The 18,562-nt window shown below is 38.5% G+C and overlaps 1 protein-coding gene across 2 annotated transcripts in view; it reads right to left on the reverse strand.

Annotated features, from left to right (window-relative positions):
* The window catches only part of ERBIN (erbb2 interacting protein), a 3,184,408-nt gene extending 3,167,646 nt beyond the window's left edge, over window positions 1-16,762 (reverse strand). For both annotated transcript variants that reach the window (XM_044063352.1, XM_044063353.1), the window contains exon 1: window positions 16,162-16,762. The gene's annotated coding sequence lies outside the window, so the exon portion shown is untranslated. The remainder of the gene's footprint in view (window positions 1-16,161) is intronic.
* Between the last annotated feature and the right edge of the window lie 1,800 nt (window positions 16,763-18,562).

An 18,562-nucleotide genomic window follows, 5' to 3' on the forward strand; every position in this document is an offset into this window, starting at 1 on the left:
TGAAATTTCACAGCTGCAGATCCCAAGCACTGCACAAGCATGACCCAATTCCAAACACTGTGCAAATACAACCCAAAACAACTGAATTGCCAACAAAAAAGTCCATCCAATACAGACATTAGCTTCAGCCAACCATTCAGTTACCCAGTTATGAGTACTGGCCACGATTTGCAACTTCTCTTAATACAGCTCAGAAAAAATGGATTACAATACACTAGCATACATCTACAGTTGCTTACTTACAAAACATACAGCAGAAGATGAACATTACTACTGCAACGCATGCCTAAAAAACAGGATATAGTTCAGTTACTTTCAACGGCAGGAATCTAAACAAGTAATGAGGCTCATCACATAATTTATTCATACACCTCCAATAATGTGATACGAAAGTGATATGCAACATATACTCCTAATACATCTGAACCATGTGTAATGATATGAACTACTGAGAACAGCAATAAAGGATCAGGTCTGTAGTATCAGTTAACCCCAGAACAAACTGCAGTGCACACACAAAAGCATGTAGAAATGCAACAGGTTCAATCCAACACCATTAGCAGCAGACATGTCATAAGGAGAAAGGGAGAGAAAGAAAACGAGAATATAAAAAATATATATATATATATATATATATATATATATATATATATATATATATATAAATAAATAAAAATCCGATGCAGAGAAAGATTATCTAACCAACGTTAGAGATTATTTCACAGTAAACTGATTACCAGGATACAATACCGGCAGAACAAAATAACAATTCTGTTAAGTCTACAGGACTAAGAAATGAACAAGGCGGTATTACACAAACATATAAAAATATTTTTGTTAATGTAGTCATGCAAATCTAAAGTACAACTAGACACATTCACACTTATGTTAGACACTTAAAAAAAAAAAATGCAACGTAGAACAGCTGCCATCCCAATCTTAGCAAAGGACACTTGCATGCTCTTTCCCAATAGAAAGCCAACAGTAAAGTGAGTTTTTCACCTTTAACTTGGAAAACATATCCCAAAGCAGTAAGGGGTTCTTAGACAAATGTAATGAACGCATTGAAAGAGTGAGCTAAACCTGAAGTTTTTCCATTACCACCTGTAAGGAAAGGGGATAAAGCAGAAACATGCAATTAATCGCAGAAAAGCAGAGGCTAAAGCCAAATACATTTTAGGTTTTCAAGCAGCATTTTATAGGATGCAAGAGTTCACCAATGATCTTACAGTACACACACGTGGAACCCTAGTTAAATACATGTTTGACAGGATTTTCTATCTTTGAATATCATAACATCATTAAAATGTCTATCACAAGAAATGAGAATCCGTGAAGATTAGCTGTGCATGAAAGTCTTGATTTTGCATCATGCAAACATATGAAATAGAATCTAGAAGGCAATATTCTCAGCATTCCACAGAGTGCCTCGGCTACTAAATACAACAAGCCAGTTATTCAAACGGTAAACAATTCTGTCTCTTGTAGATGCATTAAAGCAGCCGGATCACTGCCAGTTAAACCAGCCCCAGCTCCACGACAGACAGATGAAGCCCTGATTATAAAGTGATAAAATTACTGGCACAGACAGATGGAGTGCGGCAGAGAGAGGGCAATTGCAAGGGGAGAACAGGCAGTCCAGCCACTGCAATGTCAACTGACACACACACACACACACACACACACACACACACACACACACACACACACACACACACACACACACACACACACACACACACACGGTTCATGGCTCCAGAGAGCATCCCTGCAATACCAGGCTACAACTCTTACCACAATAATAGGCTACAACTCTTACCACACTTTTTGGCCACCAAACCAGGACTGAAACAATAAAGATGGAGGAGTGTCCATATTCGCATCAGGCTAGTTTCCCAACACAATGCGTCTGAAATTCTCCAGGTGCAACTAACACTAGGTAAGACTGCAATCCAAATTGTAGCTTGCTACAGGTCCCCCACCATGCCCAAAGATTCTCACTACAGCTTCTAAACATACTGGAAAATATTAAGATACAACCAAACACCCTAATACTGGGTGATTTCAACCACCCTGCTATTAACTTGGGAAATATCTTTGCCCAACGGTTCTTGGAATTCATAAATTCCAATGCCCTGGATCAACTAATCCTTAGTCCCACCAGGGGCTCCAATATCCTAGACCAGAAACACAATGTGGCTGCACTGCTGAAGGTGCGGAGTATAAATGTGAAAATGATTAGAGAAAATCATCGGTTCCACCACGGCTTACACCAAACGAAAAGTTAAAAACCAAATGTAATCTTCAGTAGAAAACTAACGTAGTGAAGCACATAAATCTTCTGATAAGCGCTTTCGGCTTACTAGCCTTCATCAGATCATGTGTGTCCAATGTGCTCCTCTTCAAAGTCACTTCCATCTAATCATTAATCCAGATCTTCCTTGTATAACCAATGGAAAGGCACCTATTTAAAATATGCATACATATGCTTCTTAGCCAATTACTATCTTTTACTCAGGTTGCCAAAGTTTCCAATCTCTTCTTCCTCTTCAGTATTCCTATCTAATAACATTCAAAAGTACTTTGTGGAATCAAGCATGAGGTTGCTTGGATATATAGGTATAGTAACGAGGACAGCATTAAATAAAACAAGATAGCTCATATTCTTCCATTTTAAATCTGTAGAACACCAGCGTGTTATTCCTTTAATCATCCATATGTTCATTTAATATTTTTTATATATCCTTGCATTTCTCGCTGGCTCTGCATTAATTGCCAACCATAAAACTTAGTAGCCAATCATCTGCTTCCTATAACACCATCCTCCAGTGAAAAAATGAGACATTTTTATCCCTTCATCAATCTCTTTCAGCACCACTCTCCAAGGAGAATGATATCCATTCAGAACAACATTTTCCTTTAGTTGGCCAATTAGATACACTTTCACATTGCAAGTGTTTCCTACGCGTTCATAATGTGGCGCTATTAGGAAGCATAGTTCATAATTTATCAATGAATCACATCCAAACCAAATATAAACCTAGGCGTGACAGATATTACAATTTACGCTGATGCTGTCTTGGAGAAACAAAGCACCATCAGAATGAGTTGTTTAATTTCTACAATAAGTGGCAAGTTCAATACTTCTACTTGAGGCTATTGTGCCCTTGTCCAATCACTAACTTAAATGACATTTACCAGCCAATAAGTTAAGTGTCTAGTCACCATCTTCTTTAGCCATGATCTATTGCATTGCAGGAATTGCTAAAGAAGATAGTGACTAGACATAATAAAGATGTTTTGTGTTTATCACGTATGACAATCATATATTTAACTAGTTACTGTCATTCAAACATTATATAGCTCATTCAAATCCTGCCTTCTTTTAAACCTCATTCCTACTCTTCATGCATTGTTGCCACAATTCCCATTTTCTCTACGCAATTTGCTCCTACCCTTTTCTAAAGATCCCAATTGCAGTGGTTTCATCTCGGTTACTATATTCACCACTTCTAGTGCAGTTGGTTTAAACTTACATTTTTTAGTAATTGCTTTTTTGGCAGCCACCATAATTAGACTCAACAAGGCATTACTATGTCTAGGGAATTTCAATGCTGTATCACAGCTCAAAGAATAACTTCCTTAGTTACACCAATTTGCTTGCCCAGTATTTCTGACAGAGCAGTTTGCAGGGAATCTTTACAGTCTATTCATTACACTCCCAAAAAATATACATTCCCAATTACCTCTTTCTTCCCCATCACACCTACAACATTTGCTCCCCCGTTTCTTTGTGAATTGATGATCCAATCTCTTTCCAAACCTTTCTAACCTCCCCTAATTGACTCTTGTAACTTATGATGCAAAATTTTGTATGCTCTACTAACTATTCCTTTTTTAATAGCAAATTCTATTCTAGAATATACTGAAACCTCTACCAGTGCTGACCTTTCACTTAGGATATCCCCGTTTCCTTTCTCTTTGCCTGGACTCCGATACCAAATCCTTGATAGGGAAGGCAATCTCTAGCCCGCAGTCCAAACAATTTATTGGCTTCTTCCCTTTCCATTACCTTTGCCTCTCTGTTTGCTTCCAATACCTTGGATCTTTTACCAGTTTTCTCCAGTAACTTCCAGCCCCCTCTTGCCTATTATCTGTATCCCCATCGACGGAATCTCCTTTCTCAATTCTTGTGATGGCTTAGTTCTTAGAATGCTTTTGCTACTTTTTGAATACAATATTCTGTATAGTCATTGTTATTCTCCTTAAGGATCTGCATCCAAAATCCCAGCCACTCCTTGTTTGAGCTTCTCCCGTTTCATCATTATCCCTTTCCACTTTGAATTATTGTTTTCTGCTTTTGCTACGTAGAAAAGTCTTAGCCATATAGCTTTCAAGTACTCCTTCAAATTGGGTAATCCCAAACCACCTTGTTCAACTAGAACAGGCATATCCGACTTGACTCTTGCTGTCTTCCCTCCCAGATAAAATCCTTTAGGTCTTTATTAACTGCTATCCGCAACTTATCCTCAGATTGGTAAAAATGTGCCTGACGTGTACAAAAATGGATAGTGCTGGACCAGTTCACGTGTGTATATACATTTACAGGTATTGCCTTTGTTTTAGCTTCATTAACTTTGTATCCCAAAAAGATTTGAAACTGCCTCAAAATGTTCCACAGCACTGAAATGTCATTTTCTGGATTTATTAGGTATAAAACAATATCATCTACAAACAGAGCCAGCTTTTGACTACCATACCAATTATATCCTTGAATTTATGAGTCTCTTATTTTGTCAATGGTTCGAAATATAGTGCAAATAAAGAGGAAAGAGGACACCCCCTGCCTGGTTCTTCTGTTCAGTGTTTATCTGAGAAGAACGCAACCACTTCAATTTTCGCCTCCGTTCTCTCATATATTCTCCTAATCAACCTTATAATTTTACCAGGCAATGCAAGCACTTCAATTGCCCTACTCAACCTCCCAGCTTACTTTGTCAAATGCTTTCACTGCATCAAAACCCACCAATAAGTGGCATTTCCTTACATTCAGCTTCCCTCTGGATCATCAGTGTTTTGTTAAAGTTGTCAAATGCTTGCCTCCCCTCCACAAAACCACACTGATCCACACCTATCAATATCAACATCACCTTTGCCACTGTTTTAGCCATTATTGACAAAATACTTTGAAATGTGCCTATATGAAGCTTTATCTAATGGGTCTTTACGCTCTACAGGTATTACAGCCACCAACTCCTTCTTCCAGGATGTTAGTGCTCCTTCTTCCAGGATGTTAGTGCTTCTCCTCCTCTTAAAATACTGAAAGGAAATCTTCCAGATCTTTATCAGTTTTTACCCTCATAGCTTCCAAACGTCTGCAGGAACGCCATCTATTCTTGGGGACATTTTTATCTCCAATCCAGTTAGTAATTGAGGCTCATCTATCTCTAACCTTGGCATATTTAATTATTCCATAAACATTTCCATGTGTACCTTTTATCTGCATGCTTTCTGCTTAAAAAAAGACTTTCAAAAACTTCCCGAAATATTTCCAGACCCTCTACAATATCTCGTTAATTTCCTTATCATGGGCTCCCTAAGCTTGGGAAAAAAACTTTCTTTCTACTTGCCTGACTAATTGCCCTGAAAGTTCTTGTGTTCTGGCTAACGTTATCATCAAAAAACGTTTGCTTAACAGCAATCTTTCGAAACACATGCATATTAAAATCGACAATCCTTTATTTTCCGCTTAGCATTCTGCAATCGCTCGTTCTGGGAGATTCTCCCATTCTGTAATACTTTAAACAGTGGTCAGTCCCTTTGAATAATTCTGGTTACTTCTTAACCATCACTTTTTTTACTTCCACCCTATTTTTAAACTCCACTTTAAAATTGTATCCCAGCCCCTAGCTACATTTTCAGAAGAAATTTCTTCCTCCTCTAATAACTCCAGAATTATTCACTACCCATTCCTTAAATTCCTCCCTTTCAACAGAGATAATCAAGTGTTGGAAGAAAAATGAAGAGAGAATTTTCTACTGCAAATGGATGCTTGAACAATTTGCCACAGTGGCACTTCCTAACAGAAGGCATGAGAAAGTCATGACTACAGACAGCACAAAATGTCAAAGTCACAAAGAACCTGATAAACAGGGCAAAACTCACAGAACCAGACAAAAAACATTTAAGATACAAACATATAGGTTATCTAAATTAGAGAAAAAAAGAAATGAAAAGTAAAGACGAGAGATGTAAAAAAAGTACGTTCACCTAAGAAAAAATACAACATCAAAGCATACTGGGATCACACATTGCAATAAGAAACTTCCACAGCAAGAAAGAAGTGGTGTATCAGGCAAGAAAAGTGCATTATGGAAGCTGTGGAAAAGGTTTAACAGCCTGAGAAAGTTTTGCCCAAGTGATCCTAACACATTAGTTCTGTTTATGCAGCCAATGATCTACAATGTTGGATTCCATGACTCAAACGTGTACTGAAATCCAGTCTAAACAGATCACATTTGTTAACAGTAAAAGACTAGCAGCAGCATCCACAGTGCGTCGTCAGATAAAATATCTGCACAACCTTCCACATTTCATAAAATCAAAGTCAGAAATACAAAATTATGGTCCACAAGCAGTCTGAACTTTGGGAAATTACTGCACCAGATAATATCATTCACTTTTAAGTCTCCACCGCACAGTCACTTCCGAAACTGCTGCCTCATAAGGGTCTTCCTCCTGCTCCTCTTCAGAAGACATAGATGTTATTTTAAAATGAAAACACTTTCATGTTTCAGTAGTACACGACAACCAGATTCACATCAGGAATATAGTTTAATAGAGCTTTACTACTCGATTGTTTTCTACTTGTACCAATTTCAAATAAAGGCAGCAACCACTATGAGAAGTCCAAATTTTTAAATCAACCTGTTAAAACACTTACTAAAAACAATAACCTGATAAGAATGATAATACTCCAAACTATGAAAGCACTTCAGGCTGATGCCCTTCATCAGATGGCTTATTGTGCTGAAATGCAAATAGCCATGCCAATGGAGGATACTGGAATGAATGGCACTGACACAGTTAGGACATCTGAGTTGGGTTTTGCTCCTGCCCAGTGGTCAGGTGACTAAATATTTACTACACAGGACAATTAACAGCAGAAATGTACAGCAGCAGCTAATGATTTTGTAGCAACCCCAGTGATGGAGTAAACCAATAACTAAAAAATACTAGACATGTAATGTGTAAGCGCAGCCAGGAAAGCCAAATGTACAAAGTTAAATACTACCTTACCTTGGAAAACAGGACTGTGCATGAATAATGCAGAGTCACTGTAAAACACAGTGGCTTGCAACTATGGTTATTGGCTGCTGAAAAGCAAAAATATGATAACCATGCTTCATTTTTCATCAGGAAAAGGGAAAAAAATTACTTAATTTGCATGTTTCTCTTGTCAAGTGCTCAGTTAGAAAATGTTCACAATGTTATATGCATGTAAATTGGCTGACACTTCACCTGCCAAACTGTCAACAGTGTTAACAGTCATTAATCCACAGGGAGATAAAGGAAAGCCTGCCAGTAAATACGACCTTAGGTTTGCTCTGGTTAGTGTTAGCACAGCAAAGCTACAACATGATTATATTATGACTGAGTAAACGAAATCTAATGCAAACAAAGACTTGAAAGTTGCCTCAGAAAAAAAATGTAAAGTAATTTCAAAGTAAAACTTTAAATAATGTCCCAGACTACCATTCTTCTTACACTCAACTAGATAGCGATACTCAAGTTAAACATGCTTTCACAAACTCTCTTATGAAGAGAATTATACGCCTGTATTTCTTTCATGAACTCTTATGAAGAGAATTATATTCCTGCATTTCTGTTTTGTTCAAAAATAATTAAACACTGCCTTTGTGATTACTTCAGTCATACCAAGGTTACACACAACATGCACATTTAATTTGTGCTACAAAACAGGTTTCTATGCGAGACGTATCTGACTGCTCCTGGGTGAAGCTCATCATTCTTACTGATGAATATCAAACCAAAGCCCATTCCAACAAGCAATAACACAGCTGCCTTTGAAATAAAACAAAGGAGAAAAAAACCCCACAAAATTAAAATAGTATTCATATCACGTTTTCCCATGCAAAGCACGATATGGGAAGCTAGATGCGAGAGAAATGGAAAAAAAAGGTGCGTTACACAGCTTGCTCCCGACCATGAAACACAAATTTACTCATTCGCTGTCTCATTCTACTGCTTTAAGATAGTTAAAAATACATACATAGATAATGTTTCTGTGAAGCACAACTATCTTCCCTGTGCAGAATGTTTTGCATTGAAATACTACATGCGTTGGAAATGTACCTGCTTTTAACAAAAGAATGCCGCTCTGCCACAGTTCACATTAGCAAAAAAACAAAACAAAAAAAAAAAACAAAACAGACTGCCTGAGCAAGTCAGTTCACTGCAAACAAGAAAATGATGCATTATTCCTGCACGGCTCCCCAGTAAATATCCACTTTCTTTTCATGCACACTCCAAAAGCAAACAGCCCAAACTAGACAAGGTAGGTTACAGAGCTGGCCAAATACATGATGCAAAGCATATCCAGCCCAAATCCTGCAGTATGCACTACACAGAAAACAAAGTCACAGTCACAGCTCTAAGCAAGCTGTTAAAACAACAGACACCACTGTAAGGACTAAATAAATAGGGTTGTGCAGATACCACTGTTTAGCATGTTGTCTTTGCAAACTGGCAGATGCACTGTACACTACTGCTATTCACTAAGGGGCTAAAATAAAATGGAAATCAGAAATCACTACTGCTAAGGGTAGTACTGTGTTAGTGAAAGCCATTCAGAATTTACCAAAAGACCTCAACAGCCAGCTACAAACTGTAATCCTTCTTGGGTGCCGCAATAACTATTTCCAATTTTTTTTTGTGGCTGCTGTAAACAAAAACAGTTGCAAAACTACACAACATCATTTCTTTTCCCACAAGGGAATTTAAATCTCAAAATGAAAAATAAAAATATGTGCCTCCCCATCCTGAAGAACACAAATTGGAAATGTAAGCTGCAGGAATTAAACTTATGCTGTCACTTGGGTCCCTCAACAGATGCGTCTTGTCTTATTTGCAATACTATGAGCACCTGCGGAAACCACAAAACCTCCAGTGCAGAATGTCTGCCTAGCTAACAAAGAAGTTGTTCCTCAATCTCAACATCTCAGTATTATCAGTTAGTGCCCATGGATGCAGACTTGACAGAAATGAAGATGTAAACTACACTGACTTTTAATCAGTGTATTCATGTCATAATGGTGTGCATGGGAATGGCAAATGAACTGCATCCTACAACATTAGGTTCCACTCGCCAACCTCTATTTTCAGTCACAATACCCAGGTTCCTTCACGAAAATGTGCACTTGTGCTTCATGTGTCTTACCCAAAAAAGACACAAATGAAAAAAGTGAGCCACCCTGACAGGGTTATTAGTTCTGTCACACAGAGTTCCCAAAAGCAATTTAGTGCATCTTGGCAGGGCCCCCTTTAACACTTTCTTTAAATTTACTACAGTTAAGTGGACAAATGGAGAAAAAAACGTAATTACCTGTTCGTTGAGAGTTGTGCTGCAGTGCAATACTTCCACAAAATGTATCCCAACAATCAATTATTTGGGAAAAGAAGAGTGACTTTAGTTGCTAATGTGTGCTTTACACTACTTTGCCAACTCGCATACTATCAAGATACAAAACTGCTGGAGATGCGTATCAAAACTTAAGAAAGTGCTTTCTTATCTTATATCAAGTAGATGAACATAAATCCCTTATTGAAAGGGCATAAGATCTGAAAAGGAAAAAAAATAGTGAGACCTTAGTGATCTATGGCACAGAAGCAGGAAATAAATAAAAAGTGCTAAAGGTTTCTGGTACTGAAGTACGCCTGATATTACAGGGAGAAAGAATAGGTCTGAAAAAGGTAAACTACCCATGAGAGTAGAAATCGCACTTAAGGAACATAAACTTTCTGAATGAGTTATGAGATGGAACAGGTGGATCCCCATAGAAATACAACTGTATGACATTTAAGAGAGAATTTAAGCATCTCGCTATCACATCTTTAAAGCATCAAAGAGTTCTCCTCAACACACCCTTATCAATTCCAAGATCACTGTATTTTACAAAAGACAAAACTTGAAGGTACTGTAATTTCATTGTTGGTATACATTTCCCCTTGTCATACTTATTTTTTTTGTTCTGTGAATTCCACTCAAGATTCTCAGACTTGCATATACTTTGGTTGGGTACTCTTTAAACAGCTTTTAATGCACATGAAATATCTAAACGGATGTCCTGTTATTCAGGTGTTAAAAAGTTGAAAACAAACATAAAGCTGCTGTTTACTTCTGGGGAAAAGGTTCCCAGCAAACAGCATAATGCATTAAGAATTGGCACACAAATCCCAATAATAATCAGAAGCACTTCAATAGTCACCTCAGTAATCAAACTGAAACAATTATCAGAAACATTCCAGTACAAAAGCAGCGCTGCATTTTTTATGTTCATAGGTTCAGAGATTAGTATTAGGCCAACAGCCCTTGTAGGCAGTTTTAAGCCTAGCCAGTTACCAAGAATCAAGTCCTAAACCTCGTGTTTGCAAGGTAAACACCTTAACCATTAGGGCATCCTGAAATATGAGAAAAGTGCAGGTTACAATGTATGATGCAGCAGATGTCTACACATACAAAATGCTGGCTGTGTTACTGGTCCACAGCATCTACACAACACTACTCCCAAGACACACCACTGGTGCACACAGGCAGAAACTACAGTTTAGCAAGTAAAGAGAGAGAGTGGTCCACAAGCATCTAATAAGGTGATGCATTTTACTGTCAAGGATCCAGAACTATGCTGAGGATACTGTGGGGATGAAAAATTAGAGAACCGTGCTTTGTTAAAAGAAAAAAATGCCCAAGCAATTTCTAGTCCTTGGGAATTGATAAATAGGAAAACTGGGGCATGAACAGCTACACACAGAAAGGCTGTAGGGCTGTTAGCTTAGTAACCTCCTATGATCGATCCTGTGAAAACAAATAGTAGCCAATAAATGGGGGGTACAGTACGTTTGGAATCTTAAAAAAAAAGGTTATATTGGGCATTATAGTAGCTCAGCAGTGACAGACCCTAGAGTGGTAAGGCAGAAATCCTGTGTTCAATCCTGATTTACGGTTACTATCCAGAATTTACATGTTCTCACCTAGTCTGTGAAGGCTTCTCCACATAACCTGGCTCTCTCTCAAATCCCAAAAATATGCTGGCTGATTGGCTATACTAAAATTACCCATAATATACATAAAACGTTTTATCTTTGTCCTGGTGTCTGAAGCCATGGCAGAACAGGAACTGAAAAGAACCAGTTCATTATCTAGTTAAAAAAAAATACCAACAGCAAGGTTCTCACCTGTCTGAAACTGCAATGGACAGTCTTATATGGCCATTAAAAGTTTGTGTCTTTCGGCTTATCCTGGTTAGGGGTCGCCACAGCGGAACTCCGGTCCGCTAATGATTGGTAGTGGATTTTTTACGTACCGGGTTACCAGCCCTGACGCACAACCTTCAACTAAGACATGCCCCATTCACATATGCCTCCACACAGAAGGCGCTCTAGCTGAGAATCGAACGGGACAACGTCTTGCTATGAGGCAACAACGCTACCGCAGCACCACCACCGTTACGGCCATTAAAGGTAATTAAAAAATTTAGAATTAGAAACAGAATAGGACGTTCTTCTAAGATAATGAGGAAGGGAATTAAATGTGGAGAAAAATGAAACAGGAGCAAACCTTTACTTCAACAATATTCAGGCTGTTAACTGAAAGAAAATGAAAGGAAAGGTAAACTGAAGATACAAAAAAGACACACCTGGCTGAAAGGGATCCTTGTACTTATGCCTTTAGCTGATAAAGGTTCTGAAACCTAAAACAGAGAGATACAGCTTTACCTCATTTAGTTTTAGTGGAACTCCCAGTCCCCGTGACTGCTGACTGGCAGGAGACAGTGGGGCTCCCAGTCCCCGTGACTGCTGACTGGCAGGAGACAGTGGGGCTCCCAGTCCCCGTGACTGCTGACTGGCAGGAGACAGTGGGGCTCCCAGTCACCGTGACTGCTGACTGGCAGGAGACAGTGGGGCTCCCAGTCACCGTGACTGCTGACTGGCAGGAGACAGTGGGGCTCCCAGTCACCGTGACTGCTGACTGGCAGGAGACAGTGGGGCTCCCAGTCACCGTGACTGCTGACTGGCAGGAGACAGTGGGGCTCCCAGTCACCGTGACTGCTGACTGGCAGGAGACAGTGGGGCTCCCAGTCACCGTGACTGCTGACTGGCAGGAGACTGGAGACACCAGCACTGCAGAATGTTAGAAGACAGTAAGGTTCCAGAGTCCCAACGACACAGCAGAATGGAGGAAGCATCTGCCATCCTAGGTCCTCCAAGGCACAGGAAAAGGATTCAAACTGATGAATCTGATTAAATAAGGAGATCTGTAATAAAAGACAGTCGTTTAGCCTATTTAGAAACAATGTTTTCAAATTCACAGCACAAACACAATAGCAATCATAACCAAGAATCTCTACAACTGCCTAAATAACTCAATGAAGCTTCTTCTCCAGTATTTTCTTAACACAGATGCAACAGCAAAGTTATATATGCAGCATTATTTAATTTTAAACTATAAAATTTACTTCCCACTTCATGACTTTATATCTGCTACAACCCAAAATTGCCACAGTACAGTAAATATTACAAAACAGTGGAGGTAATCACAGTATGACAACTCAGCTACTGATAATCCACTAGATTAGAGCTTCCCCGTCATTAAGTGAAGCTAGAAACAATTTCAAAGAACCAAATCAGATGAAATATCACAAATCAATTTCTGTAAACTGTTTGGTTATCAATCTTTCCAACATACAATAAGACAAAATGCAGGCAATGCACATCTTAAGAACTAGAGTCCACGCAGTTAGATAATGCTACAGTTTGCACTTATTTGGGAGTTCATTTAAGTAAAGAAAAGCCTTATAAACTGAACTACAATCCACATACAGTTTACAGGCCATGTTAACTACAGTTATCAACATGCCTGTTATTTTTATGGCTGCTACAAACAGTAATTCTCTTAGCACAGTAGAGTGTGCATGCTACCTTATAACCTCCCAGGTCAATCAGAAATACATACACAGGCATTGTAAAAGTTTATTATGGGGCTTCTTGAAAAAAATAACCTCTAAACCAGAAAAACAAAAAGCATACAAAGAAAAACGTATGGTTTGGTATACAAAGTAAACAGAGTACTGCAGACAGATGATCACCAAACCACACACTTTGTGCTGCACATTTGAAGGTAGTAACCATAACAAAAGTCAAGTTCACATTCCAGGAATGAATACATAAAAAGTACACGACTCACTGCTATGACAGACCTTATTAAAAACTGTGATGCATTCCTATTGTAGCTAAATTCTCATCTGCCAAAGAGCGATTCTTGCACCTTCCCAAAGTCATGACATTCACACTTTTACAGGCAACTGTCAGCCACAACAACAACTTCAGTTTTATGAGAACTAAGAAAAATGGCTACATGGCAGATAAAATGCTGACAAGAAATGGATCCTTTACAGTTACAGCCTATGCATCAGAAAACAATTATACAAGCTTAATGGTTTTAAATAGACTGGATGACATGTTTGAGCATTAATCCAATGAAGCATGCAACAGTACAGACAAACCACATAAAAGAGAAAACAATCTTAACAAAAACAATTACCATATTCAGTGCAAGTTAATACAATAAACTAGATATACTTTAAGTATATATTTGATGCAAGACACTGCCATTTGACTTGTAATCAAGAACAAATTAAAAAAAGGTTACCAGCAGAACTCTTGTTTGTTGCATGCTATTTTAAATGAAATACCAAAAGGCCTCACTTTTGGAGAGCAGGAGTCTGGATAGAGGGCAAAAGGGCAACCCAACCTGTGCTACAAGGACATACGCAAGTGTGACCTCAGAGCAGTCTCCATTAGCGTGAACATCTGGTATTCTCTCGCCTCAGACAAGTATGGCTGGAAATGGAAAGTGAAGGAAGCTCTGGCTATTTATGAAACCACCTTGGCAAGAACAGCAGAGGATAAGAGGGCCCTCAAGAAGATCGTTGCACATGATACCAGGCCAACATCTGCCTACAGTGGCTCAGAATATGGAAAGGACTGCCAAACCCACACTGGACTGCCTAGCCACAGAAGATGCTCAGATCAGTCCAACCAGGATGCAAACCCATGATCATTTGGAATCGAAGGATGCCTACTCCATTTCAAATTAACTTCCACAGCTAATAAAATGTTACAGACCATTTCACCGACATCACATACTTCAAAATCATAAGTGTTTCCATCAACTCACTTACCAAAAGGTGTGCCACTAGGGTACATCTTGAGCCCTCTTTAATCACTCCCTACCTAGTATCTGTTTTATCAGTTTTGCACTACTTTCACATAACCATCAAAACCACAATGATGTAAAAAAAACCAGACATGGTTAGTATCCTTCAGTTGTTTTTAATGAAGGATTTGCACATCAGCTTCCACTAGTATTAACAAAAAAATAAGCCTATTCCCAGCAGAAGGAATACTTCAACAGGTATATCTGTTGAAAATATGAATCTGTTAAAATGTCTAGGTTTACAGTTGGATCCACCCAAGTCATTCATAATGCAAACTGAATAAATGCAATCCAAAACAGCACTCATTTCAGTAATTTGCTACACGACTATAAATTTCTTAACCAAAACGTTTACTTGTTGGTTAAAGGAGTGCCAATACCTACACTTGAATATACTTTTCTGATTACTTCAGATAGATTTACAATACCAAAACAGTATAGACAGCACAAAACAAAAATATATTATCCTACAGGTCTCCCAAGAGTAACATTGTGTTTCTTTTCACATGAAAATTGTTAACCAACTCAGAAAGGTCCTTCTTGCTATCCTGCACATTAAAATGACAGAATTGAAACATTATCCATAGTAAGAGACCATAGCCAGAGACATGACACATCTGCATCCCCACAGTTCTCTGTACCACAAATCAAAGCACTCAATCAAAGCGGAGAGTAAAAAGTTTTGTATACGTTCTGTCACACTAAATGAAACCTTATAACTCTGGCATAATATCTCCTCTTGCTCATCATAAAAAGTACTGTTCACAGAAGAAATACACAATACAGACCTACAAAATGCACGGTTATAAACATAATTACCGTGTACATAAATTTAAAACTATACAAAAAGACAATAGTTTTGCATGCAGAAAATGTGCACAAATGTATATGCGCTGTCCAATATTCGCTTTCTACTGCAAGACATACATTTCTTATAACCTAAGTTAATACTGTATTTAAAATATTGTTTGATTAGACCAGCTTGCTTGCCACTGTGTATGGGGATTATTATATGCACTTCTAACAAGGATATGGTGAAACAGACTGTATTCAACCTGCTCAACAAATCTTGACAGGGTGATGGCCTCAAATAAATTACTGTCACTGCTTAAACTCCTTTCAACACAAAGCGGTTGTGGTTTTAATTCATGGAGCTGATAACATTATTCTAACTACACAACTTAAAGTGCTTTCAAAAGTCATCTTCCTTACTGGAGAAGCTGTTATCTACTCACGTTAGAATTTTGCCAGTTACCACAAAACAAAGTCACATCTGAGATGAAAACAGAGGAATAGAGTCCCAAAAAGTGTTTTGCATACGTTTAGGTTCACAGACCCATGTACCACCAATCCCACAGACAGACATCAAAAAAACTTTAGTTCAATGACACTGGTCCCACACCACTTTTTCTCTTGGCCTGTTGTTTGCCAACTCAGAAACTGACTGAGAAGCTACAAACACGTTGAACCAAAGACAGCTGCATCAGAAGCACGAGCTGAGAAACAACAAAACACTACCACCCTTGGGGATGAAAATAAGCTTAACATGTCCACTATCCTTTACGACTTGCTGCTGTTGCAAAGGAAGTACATCTCGAAAAGGAAGCGCCATAAACAAAGTAGCCATCTCTATACAAGGAATTTACCTTTACAACTGCAGTACCCAGAAAAGGACGCTGTCGCCACTGATCGGTTTGCCAAGTGTCACCAAGTAATAATAAAAAATCCACAAACTGCAAAATCCGTCAGGAGATAAGCCAACAAGTCTTCCCAAACAAAGCAAGGCAAATAACGAGATTCGCAGCGTCCCGCACCATCTGTACAAGAGTATTTGAATTTAAGTTATCGTCGGTCAAGGCCAAACATTGTCAACTCCAAATAACTTCCTCGATACACAAGCTATATATCCTTTACTATTTATTTTATTTTTCCGATTCTCTTCAGAGTTAAAAAGTATTAGTCCACGAAAAAAAATCCGAACATTAAAAACAGCTAAAACAGAGACCAGCATACCCTATAACGTCCCGATTTCTGTGTCTCATCTGCTAGGATAAAGGTGGCCCTCCGTCTCGGCTCAACCAGCGCCAAATAAAAATAATTCTGTTTGTTACCTACTAATTGAGAAAGTACTGTTTGTCCAAAACAGTCTGTAGCTGCCTGCATGTACTGATTCTAATGCCGCCCGGTTCTACTGCTGCTATTTACTAGGGCGAGGACAACAGTCTTACTTCTCAAAGCCTGGGCGTACTCTATTTCTCTGTTGTAACCATACCTTTCGTTTACTGCAGCGGCGGCAGCGGCAGTAGCACGGAAACAAACAGCAGGGGGCAGCAGCCGACACCGCAGACTAACACTAGAAACAAGGCAGCTTCCCTGAGACACAACAATGCCCTCCTCCATTCGCAGCTACTGTTGGAGAACCATACAAATGCGAGCACAGTCACCGCTTCCTTAGTTGTCAAAATGTAAAATAACCTCATCATCGATTGGCTAAAGTGATACAGAGAGCATGGTATGGATAGAACTGATTGGCAGCCTTGTTAGCCGATGATTTGCTGCTGATGACAATCAATCATGAAGACTCACCGGGCTTTTGGTGGTGATGGAGAATGATTGTTAATTCATTTCACAAATTTTCACTGGTTGGATTTAAATCTTCTCGGCATCAAATTATCTGTCTTTTACTAGCTTTAATGTGGGATCGAGTGAAATTGAATACATTCTGAAAACTGTGTGTTTGTTGTGTAGTGTTTTTTTTCGGGGAGACTTGTGTATTGGTGTGGTACGGTGGAGGCTACTTATATTATATGATCGTATGTAGTGTTTGGTAAAATAAATATAGAATCCCTGTTTAATATAAACCGTTTTAGTGTCTATTTTAACCCGTTGTACAGAATACGTAGTTGTCAAGTTTGGTTTTAAGTTATTATAATTGTACCTACTGGCTGTAGTATTTTCGAATATGTTTATGTATGTTCATATATACTGTATGTGTGTCTTTTTATTTTAGCTAAAGCACGCAAGCACGACGTTGTAGACTGTGGTGAAAACCATAAGGAGTAAGACAATGTTAGGATTCAGCTTATAAGCCGTGGCCTGTAAATCAAGGAAGTAGGTTCCATCACGGAAGTTAAAGGTATTCTAGGATGACACATGAGGATGTTGCTGTAAGAACAGTTGACACCTGTCTCTTTTTATACAGGACAGTCCCTGTTTGTGTCCTGGTTTAAAAATGGTAAATGTCTAGAGATTTTATGAACAAAGTTATTTCATAAGTTCTTTCTAAAATTTGAATAAATGTCTAGAGATTTTATGAACAAAGTTATTTCGTAAGTTCTTTCTAAAAGTTGAATAAAACAATCATCTTGTATGTGCAGCACTTTCGTATGCTATGCAACAACAGAAACAAATACAGTTCTACAAGAGTGAGCTTTTATTTTGTCCAAAAGCTGAAGTCTACTACTTTGCACTGGTTTATCCTAGAAAATCTTAACGTTTACAAAAAGTCCAACATCAGGCATCCGAAAAGATGGCAACCCTATTTGTAACCGATTAGAAGCTGATATCTTATGTCTTTACAAATAAGTGGTACGTTTTTACCAGTTTTTGTGATTGGCATGTGTACGTTTGAAATGCGAGTACGGTTGTAGCACCGGAGTTCAATGTAAAACCCCTTACTTGTGGATGAGGATAGTAGTTTGTAACTCTGTACAAACCTAAAAACAAGTTGATGGAAAAAATGTTCGCAGCAGTAGGGAATAAAGCATTTTAAAGTAGAGGTTATTTTTGTGAGAGCAAAACCTAGTTTAAAGGTATATCACGTAAGAAGGGCCGTCAAGGTGCTACTGTCGGACGAACTTCCATCAGATAAATGCAAGGGTTTAGTCTAATATTTAATGTGTATGTTCCACCATGCTTGTTAACAGTCTTTCGGTTTGTCTAGATGTCCATCTCTGTGATCTTATGTTGTCATTTTCATTCATTCCTCAACTGTTGTGTTTGTATCCGATTCGGCCGCTTTCTCCAGCTCAATGGAACACAAACTCT

This window comes from Protopterus annectens, chromosome 2.part1 (genome assembly GCF_019279795.1).
Source record: "Protopterus annectens isolate FY-2018-M chromosome 2.part1, PAN1.0, whole genome shotgun sequence".
NCBI classification, from domain to species: domain Eukaryota; kingdom Metazoa; phylum Chordata; order Ceratodontiformes; family Protopteridae; genus Protopterus; species Protopterus annectens.